This window comes from Opisthocomus hoazin, chromosome 4, assembly GCF_030867145.1.
Source record: "Opisthocomus hoazin isolate bOpiHoa1 chromosome 4, bOpiHoa1.hap1, whole genome shotgun sequence".
NCBI classification, from domain to species: Eukaryota; Metazoa; Chordata; class Aves; order Opisthocomiformes; family Opisthocomidae; genus Opisthocomus; species Opisthocomus hoazin.
The window spans coordinates 21,479,593-21,504,836 of record NC_134417.1 but is presented as its reverse complement, the minus strand read 5'-3'; the positions used below and the strand labels follow the sequence as shown (position 1 = coordinate 21,504,836).

At 42.0% G+C, this 25,244-nt stretch overlaps 1 protein-coding gene across 2 annotated transcripts in view; it reads right to left on the bottom strand.

The window, feature by feature from the left end:
* TBL1XR1 (TBL1X/Y related 1) overlaps nucleotides 1-25,244 on the bottom strand; it is a 119,935-nt gene that overhangs the window by 21,923 nt on the left and 72,768 nt on the right. The window contains exon 3 of one of the 2 annotated variants that reach the window (XM_075418299.1): nucleotides 18,971-19,038. The exons of the other annotated variant lie outside the window; for it this stretch is intronic. The gene's annotated coding sequence lies outside the window, so the exon portion shown is untranslated. The remainder of the gene's footprint in view (nucleotides 1-18,970; nucleotides 19,039-25,244) is intronic. 2 annotated transcript variants of the gene reach the window in all.

Genomic DNA, 25,244 nt, shown 5'->3' with positions numbered 1-25,244 from the left:
ACAGACAATGTATCAGACTATACATACTTCTGATGACAAATTTTGAAAACACGAAGCAGCAAGAGTCTTTAAAACACGAAGATGAACAGACAGAACACAGTACTTTTTCAAACTTCAGACCTCATTTTTGAGAATATTCTCGTGCCTTATGAATGTTTGAAAATCCTGATCTTTCCATGACATCTAGTAAACAAGTAAAAACATCAGCTTCCACAAAACAGCATGAAATAAGGTCCACCTCCTGTTGCCAGCAGACCTTCAAGGCTTTTACCCAGCTGCCCACCACCATCGTTTTCTTCTATGGAACTGGAGTGTGAGAAGGTAAGCAACTTTCCTACTGTTATCTGACAAAGTGTGACCTGGATCCGATGTAAAAAAAGGGAGAACAGGTCCTCTTGTATTGTTCAAAACAAAGTTCTTGCTGTTAACGATCAGCTACATGGCTGCATGGTCAGGCCACTCGCCACTGTTGCTTGAAGTGAGAAAGTGGTGAACGCAGCAGTAAGTAACAACTAAAAGGTTATGATCGGCATTGTAAGGCTGCCAAATAGTCACAGGCTTTACATATTCTTTCTAAGCATCTTTTCCTAGCAGGATTTCGGAAAACAGGAGAAAATGACCACTCTCTTTCTTATCATCCAACATTTGAATTTTACTTGTCAGATGCAATTAGATTTGACAGTGGGAAGAGCTCTCCGAGGACTGACTTTCCTGCAAGTCCCATAATGTTGTAAAGGAAAGACCCAGCTACACTCCTCAAGAGGAGGAGAGGCTACAGGATGGACTCCGATGTGCAAAAGAGCGTGTTTGCCCGCTGATGGGCATGTGGACACCCCCAGAACCGCCCCAGCCGCCCGCCCAGCTGATGGCCGGGGGCAGGAGGGAGGGCAGCGCGCAGCCCCTGCTCCATCTGGGGAGGGCACAGGACCAACGACGCAGTCTGAGAGCTGCGCGGAGAGGGTTCAGACCCAGCCTGGTCCAGCGGGACCCGAGTGGGAGAGCCGGGGCTGTCCTGCATGGGAAACGGGGGGATGTACACGATGCTGGATGCGCCCACAGAAACTCAGATCTTGTGCTTATCGAGCAGCTCGAGCACCCTGCACTGCCAAAGCGTGGAAGATCGGTTTGAGATCGGAATGTTCTTGATCAGACTTACAGGCCACGTTATTCAGTGGGTTCTCCAGCAGTGAAAATAAGAATAAATCAGCTGATAGGAGAAGCTTAGCACAGCATGGACATCTTTAACTCCATTTAACTGTTTAATTTCACACAATCATAGAAAGGGTTGGGTTGGAAGGGACCTTATAGATCATCTCATTCCACCCCCTTGCCATGGGCATGGATACCTTCCGCTAGACCAGGTTGCTCCAAGCCCTGTCCAACCTGGCCTTGAACACTGCCAGGGAGGGGGCAGCCACAGCTTCTCTGGGCAACCTGTGCCAGGGCCTCACCACCCTAAGCGTAAAGAATTTTCTTAAGGAAATAAATAAAAACACAGACCTACTTAAATCCTTCTCCTTTCTAAAGGAGGAAAAAAAATTTGCTCCAGTACAATAACTTCTACTGCAACACAACTTGCAAAGAAACGTCCACTGGCACTAACCCTACCCCACCCAGCCCCAGCGATGCCTGACGCAGCGGGTACACCTGCCAAATTACAACATCCTTTGAGGGCTCGTTTCTTGAGCAGTGTGTGAAATGAATGTCATTTTTAGCCATTTCACATGTTAGCAACGAATTCTACACCATGTGCACGACCAAACACTAATTTTATTCAGTTATGTTTTGTTGTCATACCTGGCACAAATCATCTTTATTTAAGACTGCTTGTTACAGAGAAGTTCTGCAGGAAGAGGAACAATATTCTCCTTAAGCAGAAAAGGTAATTAAATTTAAAAAGAGTTGTAAAGAAGCCTTTTTACATTACACACACAAACAGTAGTATCTGTTTCATGGGTTTGTTTGATTTTTAAAATGTTGCTTTACCATACAGAAAGATCAAAATGCAGAAATTCAATGAAAGTGCTATTTGCTGCATAGAGACGACCTGCGTTATTAATACAAAGAGGTCTCCCCGCTCAAAGTGGAATTGTGGAGATGTCACACATTCACCTGTTCTGTCGCTGGATAGCTAAAGCAAAAAAGCTAACATCCGGCTTGTCTGTTGAAAGCGTTAGTCACCCTACCCAAGCCAAACAAGTACCATTTTTCAAGGCTGGTCCAAAGTGTTTTCCACAAGACGCCACGGCACGGCCAAGCGCTGCCCCGTGCCGTCCTGCCCGGCTATCAACAGATGGCACTGCAACACTGGCTTCTGCGCCGCAGCAACCAGAAAAACACAGAGATGTGCTCAACAAACACACGGCTTGCCTGATGGGACATGAAACTGAAAACGGTGCAAAAGGTTCCAGCTTTTTACCAAGATATTGCTTTACCCAGTTTTTCAGTGCTTCTTTAAATTTTCTGAAAACTCATTTCTGTATTTAGAGACAACCAGAGCCCGGCCAAGGGACGTGAGGAACGGCGAGAAGAACAAGCAACACTAAACAACCTTCCTTCCTATCCCAAAAGCCAACTGTCGCATTAAAGAGAAAATATAGCAGAAGTACAGACAGGAGAGGATACAATAATTCTTTTCCTTTGACAAATTTTGAATTGATGCCGGGCTTGACTCTGGCAAAGCCAGCCACCGCCCAGCACAGGGCTCTGCAGCGTGGCCACCTCCAGCCTCGGGAGCAGGCTCTGCAGACAGCCGAGGAAGCTGCTCGGAGCTGCGTGAACCCCACTGCAGGCGATGGAGAAGCTGCTGCCTCCCTCCGCCTCGCTCATAGCTTCCCGGGAAGTGACCAGCGGGAATGGCCCGAGGCAGCAGCAGCGAAGGAGCCGAGGTGGGATGGGGAGGGGACCCATCGACCCCAAAGCCACCGGCCGTGTTGCTCTCAGTGCTCAATGCACGGCCACCCCTTTGCTTCACGTCAAAGTTACAACTTCCCAAGGATGTCTGCCAAAGAAAAACAGGACTGGGAAAGAAAATAAACCCGCTAACCTACGAATCACGTGAACTCCATTTTCCCTAATGCCCCAGCATGGCCCCAGGGCTTGTTTGGGAGGTGACGGAGAAGATTTCCTACAAGTGGTGCCATGTAAATGGAAACGGAAACACGAACAGAGGAGCAAAGCCTGAAAAGGACAAAAGCAGAGGAGAAAACAAAAATTCACCTTTATGTGTGCACTCGGCCATGTACACGCACACACCACATGGTAACAAATCCACTTCATTAATGCTGGTTTATTTCCCCCAAATCCACTATCTCCACATGCAATCGACTTCTTACTTTGGGCACTTAATATATATTAATATTGCTCTTTATTTTACATACAGCAATTAAATAACCAAAAAGAGACAGAAAAATGACCCAAAAATATGTAGAAATGACACATAATTCCTACCAGTCTTAGAATTCAAGCCTAATTTGCAAAGGGCCCTTTAAAAATATCTCAAGATATTTGCACCTGTATGTCCCAAATCTATTCTGAAAACGTAACAAGATCCTTGAGGCTCTTTTATTCTGACACTTCTAAAAATTCTAGGTCTTCCTCAAAATATTCTGTAGATTTACAGGAAATATGGCAAAGTACGATGCACCCACACTACTGTTTCAGCTCCTAAGTGCGCTTTTAAAGGAAATCTCTCCCACCTGCCTGTATTTTCGTTTTGCACCTTTGAGCAGTCGCAGTGCATGTGAAGTAGATTCCTTACTGGTAAAACTAGGATTAAATAAAAAATATTAAAATAAAAAAAACCACAACACAAAAAAAAAACCAACAACAGGTAAAAAAAGGCTGTGCACGAGGGCTTATGAACCATCCCCAAACTGCTCACGGGCTTCCAGTCCCTGGGACCACACCAGGACTGATATTCACTGCTCATAAACAAGTCCACTTCAGCACGTCTCTTCTCAGGCTCTCACCTGTCCCTGTGATGCTCGGCAATGCCGTAGTGCCAACGAACCTGCTTTACGCTGTAGATAACCCGTCACCCTGTTCTTCCTCAATCACCCAAAACCACCAAAAGCCACAGGCCCTGCTTATCTGTAGGATCCCCTTCCTGGAGGATGAGCCTGCGGTTTATAACACCGCTGTTCAATTAGACGCAGCGTAGTATCAAGATATCCCAGGTAATTTTTAATGACGTTATAGAAAGTCCCTGAACTCCCAAAATTTATCAGGCAGAAGACACATCAGCCATAAAATAAAAGTCAACCATCTATACAGACGCTGACCTCCAGACCTGCTGAAGAGGGAAATGTGCCACACATCAGGAACAGGCAAGGCGCACGTCTGTGCTTCAGCCAAACTGACCCTCTCATTCCAGCTCTGAGTCCACATCAGAAATCACACACAAGTGATTCATTTGGGAACTACCTTTTTCAAAGGAAATGAGGTTTCTTGTCCCAGAGCCAACACACCAGTTCTGACTTCACTTCCCCACAGGAAAACTGTGCCTGTATCTCTGTGATGTGCCTACCGTCACCCAGACACACCAGGGTGCAGGGTCTCACATGGGCTGCTCTGCCTCTGGCGACCACGCACACGCTCTCATACTTTGGGTAAAATTTACAACTAAAATCTGTTATAACGAGATTAAGTTCCACTATCATGAACACCGGTTCTGCAGGCTAATGGGTGCCCGACGGTACGAATCTGATTGTGGTTCTGACACATTATCCTTCTACTCCGCACGTTTATGCTAGCTTTGTACACTTCTTCCAGGTTCATGCCAAATGCTAGCGAACAGATGCTGCCCAATATGGCTCCTGGCCTAATAGGGTAGTTTGGTTGCAGTCTTTTTTTTTTTTTCTTAAACAAACCTGAACTGGCAGAGAAAGTTTACACATCAGATTAGCACTTTATCTCTTAATCACAGGTTTATAACATATAGTAGGTTAGCTACAGTTAGATTTATTGTATCATCAAACCACCGCCTAAGAAAGCAATATTTCTGCAGTTTTAGGTGGGCTCCAACACATCCTAATTAGGTAGGATAACAGAAAAACCTGGCAGGCTGCTGTGAATAATAATTCCCCCAAACATACCAATCATTAGTTTGATACCAAATACGATACGTTAAAGGGAACAGCTAATGCTCTGGGTAGCTCTGAAAAATGTTTAATGTTCAGACAGAAACAGACTGCTACATTTATCCATGGAAAACAGAAGTCTGGCTACAGAAACAATAAATCTCCTACAACAGAAATATTGTCACTAGTCCTTTTGGTTTTTCCTCTTCCACAAGAAATCCGGACAAATATTTTGCCAGCATGTGTGCACATAGACAGTGATGCCATTTTTAATTGCTTCTTAAGAATCTTCCTTTTTTTAATGACCATGACAGTTAAAAAAATAAGCTAATTATATGACCCAACCTGGGAATGCACAGCTTTTTAATTCCACACAGAGAATCCGAAGGTGCGTACAAGTCCTTTGGAAAGTTTTATTACAATTCTGCTTCACATCTGTATTACCTCTCTTAAAAATAAAAATCCAGTCCTGCGTGTGACATGCAATTCCTCTTCATTATGCTTTGCAGCCAGCACTGGGAGTCCCTCAGCCTGGCAGACCCACCTGCTGAACTCGATAGTGATGTGACGGCTGTCGCGGCGGCTCAGGGGACAGACAACACCCCACAGCCCAGGAAAGCGCCGATCCACTGAGCTCCACCACTCCTCCCACTGCATCCAGTTCACTGGAGGCACCAATGCCACCAGGTCTGCTTTGATTTATCAACTCAAGACGTGCTGAAGAACGTGAACAGGCTGCTGTGTAAATCCAACCACTCGGACCAGGCAAACTGCTGGATCCCTGGGGTTTCAGCAGGACTTCATCCAGGACAAATCCGCCGTATGAGCAGCTTGCAGACCTGGAGTTTCAACCCAGGGCTCCACAAAATGCTGTCGCTGGTGGCTGCTGTTCTACTAAAGCATTCTCCTAAGGCTCTTCCCCAAGATGTGGTGGGTCTGTCCCAAACGGCTGCTGAACCCAGTAAGACTACATCCACAGAAGACTTACGTACAGCCCATTACAAACGGTTTGTAAAGGAAAACTCATAAATTAGCAGTTCCTGTCTGTCAAGCATGCAGTGTACGACCAATGTTGTACATTCTTCTGCGTAAGAATTTATTAAACACCAATTTCAATTAAAATGAACATTTTCTCATAGTTTAAAAAGAAGAAAAAAAGTTGAGTTTTCTTGAACTGTATCAACTAATTGCTCTGAACACTCCTGTTGGCTCTTTCACACCTTCACTTGAGACCGGGTCCAATATTGTATTGGGCACAATACAAATGAGCCCTTATTAAAGTTCTCCTACCATCTGACAATCTGCAATTCAGAATTCTTTCTAACATTCTGAATTTAGAGAAAAACTTTTTTTTTTAATTTAAATGCATAAGCTTTGTTGCAATATATTTCAAAATGAAAATTGTCTCATTTCCTGCATTTTTACCTGTGTCTATAAATTGCTATTATTTAAATGTGCCCTTTTTTATTTTAAGATTCAATAATATTTCAAATGTGAACTTGCATGAAAAATTATCTGTAATTCTACCTAATGAACCTTCTTACTGATTTCCCATATGATCAAGCTTTGCTAGTTTTCCTTCTAGCAATTTAAAATAAGAGGGCTTCTCATGTTCATCTTTTAACTCTACTGCTTTTAATCTCAAGAATACAGCTTCATTTCCAAATACTAAAAAAAAAAAATAAATAATTTTCCCTTTCCTCATCTGAATTGTTTTCCTTAGCTCAGGCAATAAATATTTGTACCCTGTACTTCAGTTTTAGTGACCTAATTTATGGCAACAGTCTCTGTCTTTCCGTGCCAATTTGAGAGCATGAAGCATACAAGATGACAAAACCAGTTTGAAATTTTCTGAAGAAAAAGAATTACAACCCTGAAAGGGAAGGGGGGGGGGGGGGGAACAAACCCAAAACCACTCAAAACCTTCACTAAAAATAACAGTTACTCTCTGCTTATCTGAGTACTCAGTCCCAGAAACACCAAGAACAGTCCTGTGTATTATTACAAAATAAGCTGCAGATGAAGCCCATTTGTTGGTTTTGCCTGGAGCAAAGTAGTATTTAATTACTGAACTATGAATCTCCTCCCCAAAGTCATATGCTGCGTGACCCAGGAGACTGGGATTCCGGATGTTACAGCAGAGAGGCAAGCGACAGCATATTCGGTATTGTATTTCCAGGGCTATGGCTACAAAGCTACAAACTTCTGTGCTTTCTAGAGTTAAAAATACATCTTCCTGGACAGCCATAGGGCATCTCGCAGCGATTCTTGGCAGCCATATTTTGTAAATCCCTAGGCTGACTAAAGAAACAGGGCTATTTCTGGTACTGACAACCTGATTCAACACTCTTTAGGTTCTCAAACCTCTTTTCTTCCTTGCTACAGTGCAACACAAGAAGAAATTATGTGTTTGGGGGAGATTTTTCTGCTTATTTCCTATATCAGATTAGCAAAAAGGTATTGTACATTAGTATTCTAAAGACTTACCAACTGCTTGGGGAACAATGAAAACAGGCATCTCTACCCAGGCACAACTTCTCTGCGTGATAACAACAACCTTGTCGAAATGGAGGTAGTTCTGATACATCCTTCTTCATGAGCAAATATGTTTTTCCTTCAAAACTTGAAAGGCAAAGCCAGCTGCTCAGAACACGCACCCATATGCCAGTAACACCACGAACAGAAAGTCCTACCTCAATTTTACTACTTCATGAAAGCCATCCCTCCACAGCTCCGCACAAGACCCCAAGTCCAAACACCCCACCTCGCCCCACCGAACGCCGCCAAGGAGAGGATTTTTAATCACCGAGCTCAAGTCCACCGATGCAGGCAAACTAGGATTAAATGAAAACTGTCCAGACGCAGTAGCTGAAAAGTTAAATCACCACCCTCCTTCAATATTGAAATAATTTTCAGAGCACGCCAGGAAATATAACTAAACATCATGAAATTCTCCTTGATCAAGTGCCTAATCCAGACCAAAGGCATTATTTGGAAAAGAAGCACCTGTGGCTTGATGGGATGACCTTCAGGGTTACACTGTCCTACCTGCACACTAGCTGGGCAGATGCCTATAGCAGTAAAACTGGAAATGCAACATTTCTAAAACTGATCATGAACAGATAGCTTCTGACTGATGACCAGAACTAGTACATTTACCTGGGGAAGCAGTAGTATACATTTGCCCAGTATGGGTTACTTCACAAGACGACCTGCAAAGTCCACCTTCTAGGCTCCATAGGCTAAATATATTTAACTCCGTAATGGAGAGGGAAGTACCAGACAAATGCTCATCATTTCTCCAGGGAGAAACGATGTCTGTCCCCTAAAAGAGAAAGTCTTTTTGTTGGAGTGGCCATCACAGGAACAGTTGTACGGACAAAGAAGCTGTAGAGTTTCCATTTTTAGGTCGTTAGAAGGATCTCCCTTTAGACAGAGCTACAATCCTTCAGGAATGCCGACTTTAAATAAGACTTTTGCAATCAAACTTACAGACCCTGTCTCAAGACGGCTTTGTAAAATTGTTAAAAGACTTATATTAAGTGCTAAAATAATGGCCTACTAATATTCTCTGGGTCTAGACGCAAAACAGCGGTAAGTTGCTGGAATCGAGTGCAAGACAGAGGAAAACCGGAAGAAGCATTATCTGCTACGTTGTTTAAAATCCCATGCAATGTACCTCTTTGGCATGTACCTAGTTTTAAGCATGCAACTATACAACTGCTAATCTCTCGTGCTGCATTAAAGCCTTAGCAAAAAATTAATTATAGATGAATGTGGGATCACACCCATTAATCCTCGCTTGGATCACGCTGTGCAAAAATTTCAGAGAAAATAACTGATTGAGAAGAGCTCCTGAGTCAGTCAAAATGAGCCCTATTGAAAGCCTCTGCTGAGACTAAGGTAGGGGAGGGGCAACATCCAAAAAAACGAAACGTCTTCTGTTTGTGACCACACATCATTGAAAATAAGCACAGGTACTACCATACAAGCTTCTTGATCAAGAATCCACCTGGAGTCCTCTGTTCAGCTCTGGGGCCACCAACATAAGAAGGACACGGACCTGTTGGGGTGGGGCCAGAAGAGGCCACAGCAATGATCTGAGGGCTGGAGCACCTCTGCTGTGAGGAAAGGCTGAGACGGTTTGGGCTGTTCAGCCTGGAGAAGAGAAGGTTCTGTTGAGACCTTACTGACACCTTCCAGTACCTCAAGGGGCCTACAAGTAAGCTGGAGAGGGACTTTTCACATGGGCATGTAGTGATAGGACAAGGGGTAATGGCTTTAAACTAAAAGAGGGCAGATTTAGATTACATCTAAGAAAGAAATTCTTTACTGTGAGAGTGATGAGGCCCTGGCACAGGTTGCCCAGAGAAGCTGTGGCTGCCCCCTCCCTGGCAGTGTTCAAGGCCAGGTTGGACGGGGCTTGGAGCAACCTGGTCTAGCGGAAGGTGTCCATGCCCATGGCAAGGGGGTGGAACGAGATGATCTATAAGGTCCCTTCCAACCCAAACCTTTCTATGATTCTATGAAACTTAACAGTTAAATGGAGTTAAAGATGTCCATGCTGTGCTAAGCTTCTCCTATCAGCTGATTTCTTCTCATTTTCACTGCTGGAAATCCCACCGAATAACGTGGCCTGTAAGTCTGATCAAGAACATTCCATTTTTTCCAATATGTTGTTCCTGATGTTCCCACAATAGATCATTCAGGGCTCTAAGGGACTGTCTCGACTGAATTGAATGATGTGGTCGCCTGCTGGTACATAAATGCAAAGGCAAAGCTGTGGGGGTTTATTTTCAAAACAGAAGACATTGATCCTGTGACAATGTTCCATTACCCCGACCTTATTTCTATTAGAGACAGTGATTACATCTACATCAATCGCTTGAGCTGATGGATATTGGTGCACTAACAGTGACACAGTTTTTCACTACGCTGCTGCTGCTGACCTGCATACTGATGGCTTACAAAAAAAAGATTCATTCTGAGCTTGGACTAATGCTATTTATTTGTCAATGAAAAACTACTGAAGTTGAGGCAGACTTTTGTAATCAGTCGATTTTCAACTGTTTGTGGTTTGGAGTTTTTTTTAATGTTCTGGAAATCTTATTGTGGAATGGTGATTAGTGACAGTGTAGCCTGGCACAGATTCTATTTGTTATGATTATAAAGTATTTATATTACTACCTGATGGTAATAAAACAGCATACGCAGTTCTTAGAAGTGTCTGTGGAAAGATATCTCTGCACTTGGCAATAGCATCCCTATCCTGACCAGGGATTTCTTCACATGGGTATATGGACTCCACTTCCATTTCCCTGTACCATCACCCTTTTACAGCTTTTATCTGCTATCAGTTTCTACTTGCTATCTTTCCCGAGCTGGTGATCCATCTTCTGGCTTTCATCTCTTGATCTGACATACGATCTTGAGCCAGTGGTCACGCATTTGCCCTGGTTTTCACCTCTTCGCCATGCACACGTTCTCTGCACTCTTGAATTCATCTCTCCAACTGCTTTCAAGAGCACTGACTTTATCTGTACTTCCTTCAGTCCTTTCTTTTTCTACATTCTTTTTACTACTTTTCCATTACAACATATGAGCTGCTAACATTTTACACAAATAAACTTTGGTAGTTGAAAAAAATTCAATTCATCTCCAACAACAGAGATTTCTATTCCAGCTAAGCCCTCTTCATTTTATTTGTCCTTGTTTGTTTAGCCTTGTGCCCTGAGTCACGTCCTGAAGTGCCTGCAGGAGAAGGGCCTTTGTCTGGCTCGCTTCGGTGTATTTACCGCAGCGGGTTCCCTCCTTCTCATCAGGAAGGTCTTTTTAATGCTGCCATAACAACAACAAATTGAGGTGATCTCGAGTTATACCTACGCAGAGTAACAAAGCACAGCAGAGATGGCAGTCAACAGCATCCGAACGAGCGCCGAACCCGGGCCAGCAGCACGTCTGCCCGCGGCAGCCCCCTGCGCCGTGCCGACAGCCACAGCTCATGGCAGCTTCAGCCCAGGCACCTCCTGCCTCAAGTCCACTCCATACCGCACACATCTAGAATTTTTCCCTAACCGAAAGTAAGACAAGACGACCCCACATCTTCACCTGCGGTGTGTGCTGGCACTCGCAAGGCTGAGCCTGCAGGGACCCTGCAGCCCTTGCCGAGGAGATCCCAGCATTTGGCTGTACAGCAGTGAATTTCGCTGCAGTCTGAAGTCTTGAAACGCTCATTAGAGGCCACCGCTGCCTCATGGTTTTGGATTGGGTCCTTTTTTGTGAAATGCTAAGTTTTTATGTTTCATTAAGGTTGCTGCTGTTACTCAGGTAATTCCTGCCGGCCTCTGGGGCCTGGCTCGCCTCTCCCAGTGAACAACCAAAGACAAACTGAAACCAAATGCACCTACGTTGGTCTGGACACAGCCAGCTACACGAACGCGACCTTCTCCAACAGAGGATCCACTCACCCATTCACCCTGTCCTTGGGGCATGAGTCTGAATATTCTCATCTCACCTTTATAGCACCTACTAAGCTAGTATCACCAGCAGGTTTTACTTTCAGCACAGAAGTTCACAGAACTACCCTATAAATAATAATTCTTATCGCACAAATGGAGAAAGAGAAGCCTTGCCTGCAGTGGAGGACCCAGGAGAAGGGGTGCTCGCTCTGTGTGTAAGCTTCTTCCCCAACTCCAACATTATTTTAGAAAAGTTCTTGGATTTTCAGGCATAGCACAGAACTTGCGCAGTGTTGGGGATATAAACATGCGATTTGATGGGGGGGGGGGGGGGGACACGACACAGTAAGAGGTGCTCTGTTCACAGAGCAGGTGAAGAGGATTTGATCTATTCTAAACACCAATAAAACCAGCGTATTTCCCCACTGTTAAGCCTAGTCTTCTGTGCCGTTCTCATGAGAACAGAAGTTTTGGAATTATGTTCTCTGGCTGCATCTAGTTTGGGGATAACAAATAATTTTTCTGCAATTCCTTTTTGAGTGCGTGAAAGCTGCCAATTTTTTCCTGAGGCAGATGTTTGGTTGCATACTAACAGCTCCAAGTCCACTGTTTCTGAAAAATGAAGGATGAAACGTAAAACCCCTGTGAGAAAATATCATAATGGGGTGGGGAAAAAAAAAAACACCAACCCTAACAACCTCACAGGACACAGAGAAGATCCTTCGGTTACAATTAATTACAATTTCAAGTCAGGAAAACATAAACTGTTAACAATGAAGGATATAATCTCCAGCCTTAGTGGCCATTAATCAAGAGCCAAATACATCAGAACCTGCTACTTACTGAAGAGGAGGCCAGGTCTATTTATTTATTTATTAAATCGGGATGAAGAAAAAGCAAATGGTGCCCTTTGGACAGGGAAAACAATGAACCAGTTATATAAGAATGCAGGGGTTTGTTTTGGTTTTTTTAAATAAAAAACCTGACTACTTCTGACTGCTTGGGAGAAGGCCAGTATTACTAATGAGTTGTGGCCTGACGGCAAACAAGTAGATTAGCACTTAGGAACGCTGACAATAGAAATACACCGTGCTTTAGACATGTTTTTCTCTATTAACCCAGATATTAAGCATGTTGAGAATCTAACTGCAGTTGGACAGCAGAATTTGGTATCGAAAGTATGTGCTAACATTCATCGTATTTAGTGTTCAAGTTCTCTGCAGCCCGGAAACATATCCTAAAGCCTGGAATAAATTAAATGTAAACTGTCAAGTTCTTTCTCGCTCCACAATGTTCACCTAAAAGATTTAAAGATGTGTAACTCATGATTGACTGCAGCATTATGCATGAGTGGAGAGTTTTAAAGGAGGCTTAAGGCAGTTTACCCTCAGATTAAAAAATCAAGCCTTTCCTTTACCCAAGCATTTTCACATCCAGCCCTGTTTACTAAAGCAGCCTGAAATGAGCCTGTGGGAATCTGCAGGTAAATAACCATTATGAGATCAGGACCTTAAAAAACAAAAAAACCCCCCACCTTTCACAAAAGAAAAAATAATAGGTAATAGGTTTCTGCAATTGGTCATTATGAACGTAAAAAAAGAACAAAGTGTGAATCTACGTTAGATATGTCTACTGCCACACTCCTCCACTATCCCTGCCTTATTAGATTGCTAATCTGCAAAACAAGACATCCTTTCTTCATAACCACTCCACCAATACCACCTACAACATCACTTTCTTTTATTCCCAAATGAAACCAAATGCAACAACAGTACTAAAAAGTGTAAACCGCAGCTCTGAGTCTTTAGAAGCTGTCTTTTGTTCAAAAATAATCAAATAGCAGTGTCTGAGCTTAAAATGCCAGAAATCAGTTACCAATGCAAACAAGATCACCTGCAAAAGGATGGCATGAAACCATCTTCACCTAGGCTCTTCTTTTTTTTTTCATTAAAGACTAATTAGCAGGAAGAAATTATTAAATCAGAGCATTCTTCAGAAAACAGAGATGTAGTAATTAAAACGAATTTGATGCTTACAAATTTATTTTAGTAAAAGGACCACTGAAGTCGATCAGAAACCAACTGTACTTTCTTTACCATCTCAACATTTAACTTCAGGTCAACTTTGAAATTAGGTAGCTAAATTTTCCAAAAGCACCTAAATCACTTAGAAGCCTTACTGGAACTGACTTCTAAGGAAGAACAGGATGTGAAGTACTTGGCTTTTCTAGGTACTTCCTAAGACCAAGCTGACGCATCTCTCAAAACCCATGAAATAAATTCAGAAAAAAACTGTCTGACAAACATTATTTTTGGTATTCAAAGAGGCAAAGCTCTTCTCATCTGTTAAATTTAAATCAAGTATTACAGTAAGAGTTTAATATCCATGATCTGAGCCCTCCTAAGGAGACCGGGCATGGCCACTCATGAACATTGCCGACTAGCCGCAGACAGCACGCAATGACTCATTTGTCTTGGGCCATGACACAGCATGATCAGCATACTCGTCTTATTTTCTATTTACAGCCTAAAATAACAAAAATGTGAGACCAATGTAAAATTCTTCTTGCACTGCACTATACACCAACCTGCAATATAGACACGATCCACTGAGAAGTAACAGAGAAACAAAGCAACAGCAACCCAAGCAACATCTCGGAGATGCTGCACCAGCCAAGGCAGCCAGCCAAGCAGGACTGTGTGCCTGAGACCGCTCTGGAAATGGCAGCCCAGAGGCAGGTTACAAAGGCTGCTGGTGCAGGTTGTAAGGGCAGAGCACTGATTTGCTTTTACCGAAATAAAAAACTGGGCACTTCTGGGCCACCATTCTGTCATCGCTGGTCATTGCCTCTGCCATATACGGCTGATGATGAGGCAGCAAGGCAACAACCAAAGAACGAGGGAGGCAATGAAGGTACGTGCATAGCCCATACCCCTGCTTCCACTGTGGGACTGGACACTCCACAACTCAAAGGAGTTGAGCCGAACACAAGACTCTCATGGGGACACGGGCAGCTCCGACAAAAACACCTCGCCCCCAGTAACTCTACAGCAAGGGACAGATGGTTTACCAAGCCTTCAAGTATCTCTTTCCCTAATTCACACAGTTTTTAGTGTCTGCTATAAGAACCACCTCCAATGCAGGCGTTCAATTGCCACATCTCTACATCCCCCTCTACCACATCTCAAAGTTTGACTGTGTAAGTTGTCATGAGCAAAAGCCTGTGTAAGGTGCCTAGGCCTTAGTGCCATGTATTTTGCCAGAGAATGTCACCATTTATATTCATTATATCAAAATTTCCATAAGAAATCGTATCGATTTTTCCCTTCCTGTATATACATCTAACAAAAAACTCACTCATGCCTCCAAAGGTTGTCTAGACGTTAAGCTGGTCCCCCTTCCTACCTTCAGCATCTGCTTATATTTCTCTCTAAATGAAGCTGTATCAAGGGTCTTTTGGCAGATTATTAAGAACAGCGTATATGCTGAGATGATATGCCTCTAACACATAGAAAAGACATGCAATACAGTCCTAATCCTTTACCAGATTTTCCATACCCTGCAATACACACTTTTTTTTTTTACTGGGAGCTGTTCCAATATCTGAATCATCAAGAGCAGTCTTTTCTTTTACAAAATGCCCTAAAAAATAAAAACAAGCTTCTTTCCTTGTCTGTTGAAAATGGAATATTTTACCTAACTCAAATTATCCTAGACTAAGGCCAACTTTGAATGAATGCCAAGTTCTGATACTCCATCAGTGTTTAAGTCTAGAGGCATATTTATACTACTGTGAAGGAAAAATTCCCAGAGCTCCGATGAACATGCCTGCCATAACACAGCCCCAGACGGCTCCTACACATTGTAGAGTCACTTGCATCTGTAGAAGTAATTGCATTGTTGATCTCAGAAGATTAAAGAATCGCACCAAATGTTGTTCTTGCTAATTTGGCACTGTACAGAGGATCTGACTAGCGAAAGGAATCTGAACACACCTGTAGAGGGATAAGCAATGAGTTTCAAAAAAATATTAAAAGACAGTTCAAAAGAACACTCTTTTTGCTTTTCTCTGTAACACACGGGATATAAAAAAGCTATACCAAAGCAACGTGTTGCATACAAAATTCCTGTTTTGTGAGGGAAGCCATCCTTCAAAGCTGTATGCAACTACTTGCATGAGTGCCTATACACACACAGGATAACCTTACAATTTAAAACTGTTGGCTTTGTACAATAGAAGCAGGAGAGTCTACTGAAGAAACTCTTATCAAATGGGCTGAAGGTCACAAAGGATCTAATTAAGATAAAAAGTTCAAACCCAGGACATTTCCTCTTTCTTTCTGACTGCTTAGGGCAACATCAGACATCTGTTCTCACTAATTTTTGAATTAATTCTTTAGAAGCAAACTATTCAAAAATCTGAAAATACATCATCTGACCGATAAGGACCCCCCCTCCATTAGAAGGTGCTGGAGAGGTGGGCCTGTGTGAACCTCATGAGGTTCAACACGGGCAAGTGCAAGGTCCTACACCTGGGTCGGGGTAATCCCCGCTATCAATACAGGCTGGGGGACGAAAGGATCGAGAGTAGCTCTGCTGAGAGGGACTTGGGGGTACTGATAGACGAAAGGATGGGCATGAGCCGGCAATGTGTGCTGGCAGCCCAGAGGGCCAACCGTGTCCTGGGCTGCATCAGAAGAAGCGTGGCCAGCAGGTCGAGAGAGGTGATTCTGCCCCTCTACTCTGCTCTGGTGAGACCTCACCTGGAGTACTGCCTTCAGCTCTGGAGCCCTCAGCACAAGAAGGACATGGAACTGTTGGAGCGGGTCCAAAGGAGGGCTACAAAAATGATCCGAGGGCTGGAGCACCTCTCCTATGGGGACAGGCTGAGAGAGTTGGGCTTGTTCAGCCTGGAGAAGAGAAGGCTGCGGGGAGACCTGATTGCAGCCTTTCAGTACTTAAAGGGAGCCTATAGGAAAGATGGGGACAATCTTTTTAGCCGAGACAGCAGTGACAGGACGAGGGGTAACGGTTTTAAATTAAAACAAAGTAGGTTTAGGCTAGATATAAGGAAGAAATTCTTTACAATGAGGGTTGTGAAACACTGGAACGTGTTGCCCAGAGAGGTGGTGGAGGCCCCATCCCTGGAAACATTCGAGACCAGGTTGGACAGGGCTCTGAGCAACCTGATCTAGTTAGCGGTGTTCCTGCTCGCTGCAGGGGGGTTGGACTAGATGACCTCTAGGGGTCCCTTCCAACCCAAAACTTTCTATGATTCTATGATTCTATTTTGAATTAAACAGTCTCCTCTACTGGTACAGTTGGGCACATGATCATAGCTTTGTGCAGAGAAAACAGTTTTGCTTAGTCAAGTTAAAACATCAGCAGAGATGGAAATACACCACGTCCTATAACTGCAGGCTACTACTAGACAGGCAGCTGCACTGAAACAGTCCTCAAATTGTCCCACAAACGACCTGTACTCCATTTTCTGCAGAATTAAGCAATCACAGTAACTACTTCTGCTAGTTCAGATATAAATAAATTAGATAGGATGGCTTTTCAAAAAAAAAAAAAAAAAAAAGGAAAAAACCCCCACCATGTTAGGTTATCTTTACCTTACCTCACACATTAGAACAACCTGAAAAATTCTGCTTGCCCATTTCCAGTAACAGAAGCATTATTTGAAAATAAGGAGATGAGAGGAAGAAGTCCATGACTTCTCCATATGACATTATACTTTAATAAGTACTGCATAAATTGCTCACAACATTTTGAAAAATTTTCAGTATTTCTCAGACTCAAGAGCTCCCATCATCTTTCTTTTCTTACAATATTTATAAAGCTGTGATGTCTTTACTTTGCAAAATTGCCTTTTAACGTTTTTGAGTAATGCTACTCAGAACTTCACCATGCTATTTCTCTCACATACATCTGAAAGCCCATTTTCTTCCACTCCAAGATCTAGAAACTCTAAGTCTACATGCATGATTTGTGCATGCTCAAGGTTCTACATACCTATAGAGCTGGAAACCATACAGTGTGAATAGCACACGCCCAGATATTTCAGATAGACCAATCTAATGCAATGACAGCAGAGAAAATGGCTTCAGTCTTTACACCAATTCACTCATGTCTTCAAAGAGCATCCTTTCGATTCCTTAAATTCATCAGCTTCCAGAGCCTTCTCAAGCAAGCCTCTTCTCCCCCCCCCCCCAATACCTCCAATACAGAAAGACGTACTGCTAGTTCCTTAGGTTGACTAGAGAATCCCATTATGAAGTCCTAGTGCACCTCACCTTGTTTTCAGAAAACCAAAAAAAAGCTCTTGTGAAAGTATACAGATCAATCCAGAAGAATATTTAAACATATTCTAGCCCCATTGACTTCAATTATTTAAGTGATTTGTTGGAGCAGAGCCAGTCCAACAGTTCCCTGAAAGAGCAGGGCCATAAAGAACAGTCTGCAACATCCCGCTCTACCTTCTGGGGCTCTACTCGCAAGATAAGGTTTGCCAAAACAAACTCCCTCTGTCTGTAAGTGCCCTCTATAGACCTAAGACAGTACACAGAGAGCTTGCTAAAAACTTTAAGGGATTGTGAGGTGTTTTTTTTTAAAAAAGGGGAAAAAAAAGACATCTGCTACACCCACAAGACATTTGTTAAATTATGGCATATATTAAAAATTCTACAGATACAAATGTGGTATCAGTTATCCCCTGCTGAAAGAACAAACACTCAGTTGTGCTCTTGCACAATACTTAAGCATGGCTGTTAGTAGACTGGTTCAGAATGAATTTTCCCTTTATTAGAAAAAGTAAGGCAACCTCGTCTCCCTTGTAACTCTAGCCATGGAGAAGAGATAAAAAAATATGTTTGAGGCAAGTATGCAAAATCAAAAGAAATGATAGAGGAATTGCAGTTACTTAAAGAAAACAACTGCAAAATCGTGACTGCACATGGTCTGGATATTTGCCCTCTGAACAACATATTCATATTCTCCTTTAGCAAGCCAAGACTTTAGTACTTGAAAACAACATACTATAATCCAAACACAGTAACTTTTACCCCTTTTTAAACAAATGATGCACGCTAGGCAATAGTGACTCCATGCTTCAAGCAGACGTTGCCGTTTTTACAAGGTGTTTTGTCAGAAGCTCTATTTATTAATATTTCCATGCTGTGAATGGACGTGTTATATCACAACAACTCTCAACGAAATGAATATGGATTTACACGAGACAGTAAGAGCTCCAAAAGGAGCTGTTAGAGACCACTGAATAAAAGAACACTTAATGTAAAGATTCAGTGGACTGCAGAAACCGATACCTAACAAATACTGTAAATGCACGTAATTGCAATTACTAAGTTGTTCCAAACTATCAGTCCACTTTTATGACAAACAAATAGATAAATCATTGAGTGTCCTTACCAGAACTACTCTCTGAAACCCCACAAAATTGTGATGTGGCAGCAGTACAGCCCTTGGTATTACACCACCTGTAACACAAACCATATTATGATAGTTTCTATCAATATTGACTTTAAAGGATGAAAAAAGGATAAAAGCTATTTTTCTACCAGTCTTTTTACTGAAAGCATTAAAACGACATTGTTTCCTACTGATTACAATATATGCTTAGGCTTAATAATAAATGAACAAAAATTAAAGACCATCTTCTGATTACTTAAATGGAATGTATTAAAAAAAAAATTACAGGCACAGTTTAAACTCTATCCTCTTCTCGCTCTTCGTTGAAAACAAAACCCTACCACAGAACAGAGCATTCGCTTTAAAGGAATTTCTGGTCTTTTTGGCCCCCCCACATTGACAAAGGGGAACTTCACAAGAATCCAGATGAAAGTTAATAAATGGCTAAGTATGGATGCAGTAACTTTCTTCAGTGTTAGCTAAAGTATACAGCTAAAATGATTCAATAGCAAGATGAAAAATAGGAAGCACGAGGCCATGATCAAATCCCCCAGTGTTTTCAAAATTGACCATCTGGGATCTGAATTTAACACCAACAAATTAAAAAGAACATGTTACATGAAAGAATCGTTAAAACGTCCTCATGGAGCTAATTTCCACAAGTGACTTCAAAACTTAAATGCTCCCTAGGAGTTAAGTATGTTATACACCTGTGATCAGAACAATTTCTGATCCTATATTTGTCACCAATATTAATTACAGATTAATCGTAAGAGAGTGATTTTACGCAAACTAAGGGATTAAGGAGAAAGGTTTGAAGGTAAGAGTGCAGGAACACTGTCTGGGCACCACAAGAAAAGAATCCACATATCAAAAAAATAATCTGTTTGAAGCAGGACATACTTAACAGTAAGACAGACAACCCTTCCCCAAACAGAAGAGGATCAGGAAAACAAAGAACTATTCTCCAAATACCAAATTCCAGCCACGAAGGCTCACAAAATACATTACAAGTAACACTGAAACTTCCCAAACACCTTCTTAAAACAACGACTAAAACCAAGGAAAGTAACATGTGCCTTAAACAGCATGTAGCATGTAAGACTTTCCATCATCTTAAAAATAATCATTGACCTCTAAGAAACGCTCTGCTATTTAGTCTGTTACTAAGTTGAGTAAGACTTAAAAATGTTTTTTCCTTGTTTTGACTGAGGAACTACAGAATATTTTGGTCAGCGATCATTTTCCATGTTTAAATTCCCAAGGGATTAAAATAAACTTCTCCTCCCTCCTTCCCACAGAGCCTCCATCAGCTGAGTGGACATCGGTCTCCAAAACCATGGGAAGCGCCCCAGGTGAGAGAAGGGAGAACGCCCTGAACACTGATGGCACTACACTCCTCCACATACAGGGAAAATGCAGCAATTGTTTAATTAATATTTAATTATTATTTAATACTTACATACTAATGGTTCTCCTTTTCAGAATGAGAAGATATAAATACCATGACCTAGAGGTGCGAGAAGTAAATGCTACAAAGCATCACTTGGAGATCATCACCTTCCTCATAATAAAAGTCAGTTTATTCATTACTACGTTTCTAAGAAAAACACTCCAGCACCAGCACCCTGGACTTGAAAAGAGTCCTGGTCCTGTTCTGTAACAACACTTACTGACAGCAGCTCACAAGACAAGTGAGAAGGTCCTGACCCTATATTAATGTAATTTTAATTCTCTGCTAGGCTATTATGTACTGCCTTGATTATTTCTCCGAACTTGACTGTATATATCAACTGTATTGCTAAAATTTAATTAAAAAAAAAAATCAGAAGCAAAGTTTAAAACACTTAGAAAATTTTAATTCCAAGATGAACGATAGCGCAAAAGGTCATTAAAAGGGAATGTTGGCCATGCTGGCTGAACAAACAAGAGGGAGCAATAAGTTTCAACACTTACATGCTTTGAACTTTGTGCATTCTATGTCTACATTAAGTATTATTCATTCATTTAGAGTAAACTCTCTTTCAGGTATTACCCCCAAAATGATGCCAAATAGGAGAAGGAACCAGGAGGCCCTTCGGGAGAGCAGCGTGCTGCCGCACCTCACCAGACGCTGCTTTAGGAGGAATTCCTTTCCTCCCCACCACACAGCATGCAGAAAACCACTGAGCACTAGAAATCCACCACCGCGTTAGCCTCCCTACAACAGCAGCAGGCAACCTGTTCACAGTGAACTCACTTGCCCTGGGATGGCGAGGGCTGAGGGGCGCACAGCAAGAATCAAACACACGGCCCAATCTCACAGGTCTTCTAAGAATGATGAAGTGACAAAAGTAATTTTTCAGGCAGATCCCAACAGCCAGCTACTTCTGCAGTCACGTGCATCACATAATGTGAACGTCACAGAATCCCCTAAATTGTATTTATCCTGGAAACATTTTCATCTTGTTTCACATTAATAAATACAAGTTCTTGCATGTGCTGCAGAGACTTACACGTTACATAGAAAGAATACGTTCACTTTTTTTTTTTAATATAAATTAGTGACGTGCACAGATTTGCAGCACGCAGGATAAAAATTTCACATTTAATTATACCCCCACCAAGCAATGTGATGAAATGGAGCACATCACAGGGTGCTCACTTATAACCAATTTCCCTTACTATATCCACTTTTCAAACTTTGATTCTGCAGTAATTGTCTGGATTGCGTCGTAGTTACATGCTCAGTCTCTCCCCCTCTCCCCCCTCACCAGATGCCTATCTACATTTTAGAGAATCTGAAAAGAATCAAACTGCAAATCTACAGTCTCCAGGAAAAAAATAACAGTTGAGGAGGAAGGGGAAGGCTAAAGAGATTTACCAGCCTCAGGGAGAGGACAAGAACAGAAAACACTGCAAAAATGTGGATGATTTTGAGAACCCAATGTTTTACGTGACGCTAACTGGCAAGTTTAACGACTGTACCCGTTACTAAAATGCTCACACTCCATAAGAATGTGTGCATCATCAGCATGAAATCTTTCCCTCTGCAGCTTAAAATATCTATGTATTTAAAAAGCACATACAAAACTATACACTACTTCCCCACTTCAAAATTAATTACAGAGCAGGAATTTTACCACACTATCACCACTACACGTGATGATGCCACATGTAAACAGATTGCACTTGTTTTGGCACAGGACAGCAATAGAAATGGTAAATTTAAAAAGATTCTGTGCAAATGTTACTCTCTTTCTCGAAGTAGTTGATTAACATCGGTGAAGGAGGAGGCCGGGGTACCCGAGACGGCCACGCTGGGTTCACCTGCCACTGGGGGTGCTCCTTCATCAGCATCAACTCCTGTTCAGCCATTTCATGGGTGGGGGGCTTTCCCCACCACCGTTTTCATTTTGCTAACTGAAAGAAATACAGGGAAAAGCATGTCTTGAACTTCTCTAAAGGAATATAGCTATCTAAACTAGACTGACTCACTCTCTTCAAATGGTAGCTTTGTTCGCAGCCCTCCCAAGCTTTTGGGCAGCGGTTTCCATTGTAGATTCTTCTCTTCCATGACTTGCAGTTGAAATCCTTACTGCTATCAGACTGGGACTTCTTAAGTCAACACAATTTTTTTAAAAATAATCAAAATGGATTTTTAATAACCAAGTAACATTTCTTTTTTGAATTATTATCTAGGGGTTTTGTTTGTTTTGATATTAAATCATGTATAGTTACGGAAAAAAAGACAAAAAAAGTAAATTATATGCTCGTAAAAAGTACTGGTGCACATTTTATAAATTGAATGTGGCCCATCAGGGAGAGAGAAATGATCTGCTTTCAGGAAGTATTGTTTACTGCTGTCCTCCCCACTGGACCACCCGTTAATACTATTTGACGTTGTTCTCTTTCTGTATAATGAGTACGACTACAGCAAAGACTGCTACCAAGGCGATGAAATGCGGGAGTACAGAAAAAGAATGCAGTATAAACTGACATTAAACAAAAATGTAAGTCTCTCTCTTGAACTTATAGCAACGCACGTGTTTGGATCTTCAGAGAGCTCAACGCATGAATAAGGCCTTATTTTTAGTCGGGCCTCCGAGCACAGCGTTAACTTCTGGTCTGCTTCTTCCTCTATTTGCATAAACCCAAATGTTACCTCCGTGACACTTGATCTGCTCGCTACCACTTATTCCTTCTAATCCCTCTATTTCAAAGAGCATCTGACCAACAAATGTCACCAGCAGAGAAAGTAATCCAAGTAATGCGTTAATGAAACAAGGGTTGATTCATCTACAAAAACAAGATTTGCTTTTTTCCATTTTGACTCTGCAAACAGCACCACAGATCCCTTTTTGCCACACCTGAGAAAAATGCAACTAACAGGAGAGGTGGCTTAGAAAAAAAAAAAAAAAATCATGGGCTGAAAAATTCACATTGGCCTCTTAGAAATGCTCTACAAAACGTAAGCAAACCTGTATAGTTTTCAAGTAGGATCGCACTGATTGCTAAATATGATGTTGTAATTCAGAACCTTACACACAGCACAACCAAACACAGCATCAGAAGCTAAGCTGACAATAAATCATTTATCACATGCAAAGTTTGAAATCGCAATTCACTAAATAATATTTATGATCACAAAGTAAACACAATATAAGTGGCATTTCCTTAGTAACAGCAGACACAGTAGTTTCAGGAGAAAACAGAAATGCTCATAGCAGAGTAAGACTCCAAAACTGCTAACAATCCTCATCCCGCTGAAAGGCACTCTGAGCGACACTACTCAGGTACTCAAAAATGTATGCAGGGAAGTGTGAGCATTACAGAAGTTTACAAGTCTTTGGGTCATAACCATACTCAACCAAAAAAAAAAAAAAAAAATCCAGGAAAATTTTATCCCGTAAGCTCACAGCCCAGACAACTAACATTTTCCATGAAGCTCTCCAGGCAGATGACAACCAGTCATGGATTAAAACACGACAGACAAGCAAAGCTTCAGCTGTATTGCATCTTCACGTGTAATTACACATTACTTGTTAGTAAAACAGTTATTCCAGGTTCTGAAAATGCAGCTATGAAGTTTAAGGTCTTTATCTGTATAACACTAATGTTCTGCTACCTCCAGACAATGTCCCAACTGAACGCCCATCTTTTCTTCTCTTCCTTTTCCACTGTCATTTCCATAGTTCATCCTTTTAATGATGTAAAAAGTCATACATTACCAGCGCAGAGGATATTCTCAGAGTGCACTGATGGTGCTCAAATTGTCTTGTATTTGACTGGCTGCTGAGGGCACACCAGGGAAGAAGCAGTGTGTACATCTATATGAGCTCTGACTGGTGCGTATACTGAGCAGACAGGTTTTTGAGCTTTATTGTGTTGTGCATCCTTCAGATGAGATATGTCTTTCAAACAGTAAATGGAAACAATGCAAGAAGTAGAGAACTGCAGCAAAGTGATTTCCATTTCCTATTGTCCCATTACTCTTCATGCACAGAAGACAGGCTTTTTTCCCTTCCTTTTTTTTTTTTCTTTCCTTTAGTATTTTGTCGCATATCACCTAGAAGCTGACGCGTATTGCTGTTTTTTTATAGATTCCTTATGTACTGTCTGTCATAGGACACTACATATACATTTCAGTAAGTTACTTGTTCAGACTGTCTTGGAAACAAGACACTGAAATTCTCATTCTTTCTATTTGAGAGATATTCCAATTCTTTTTTTTTTACCTTGCCATTCTACACACAATCTCTAGCAGCTTACCTCACAGCATCAACCATCATCATTGTCACCATTCCCAGAGCAGAAGGCTGCTACGTACTTTGTGCCTGCTTCTTAAATGATGACCAGAGGTTCACCCACACCACAAATACAGAAAACGAGCAGCCTTCATCTTTCCATTTACCCCCATTACGCCAGTGCCACCATATTCTCCCAGAGGAAAACTGCAAGAGCTGAAACACAGCCAAAGACACTCAGAAAAAAGGTCTGCCCTGGCTGTTCTTAGACTGTGAGAAGGGAGGAGCCAAACGGCCAGACAGTGACCGTGTCTTGCAGGAGCCTTGGTTCCTTTTGAACAAATCTCAAGTGGCACTTCTGGGATGGAGCACACACCTCAAACTGGGCTTTCATTTGCTTGGATATGCATGTAAAAATAGTGGGACTTGGTCCTAAATTTGACTAAAAGCTGACTATATCACAATTATTTCATATCTAATTAAAGCCCATATCACTAAAATAAGATACTTGCCAATGTAGAGTGTCATTTGGCAGCCACAGCGGTTCT